The following is a 208-nucleotide window of genomic DNA, read 5'->3' as shown; positions in this document are numbered from 1 at the left end:
ATTCCTGTATAATTTTTTCCCTCCCAAGCAAACCCATTTAGTAGCCCAGGGTTTCAGTCAAAAGTAGCGGATAAAGGATACGAAGAACAAAAATTCTTACCATGAGCTTCTTTTCATTCTGTTGGATGCAGTGTAAGTGTTGCTCTGGTCTTGTGGATGTCATTTCATGTAAAATTGTCTCGATGTGTTTTTACTGGAAATTTAAATT

This window comes from Cicer arietinum, chromosome 6 (assembly GCF_000331145.2).
Source record: "Cicer arietinum cultivar CDC Frontier isolate Library 1 chromosome 6, Cicar.CDCFrontier_v2.0, whole genome shotgun sequence".
NCBI classification, from domain to species: domain Eukaryota; kingdom Viridiplantae; phylum Streptophyta; class Magnoliopsida; order Fabales; family Fabaceae; genus Cicer; species Cicer arietinum.
This window is presented reverse-complemented; position numbering follows the sequence as displayed.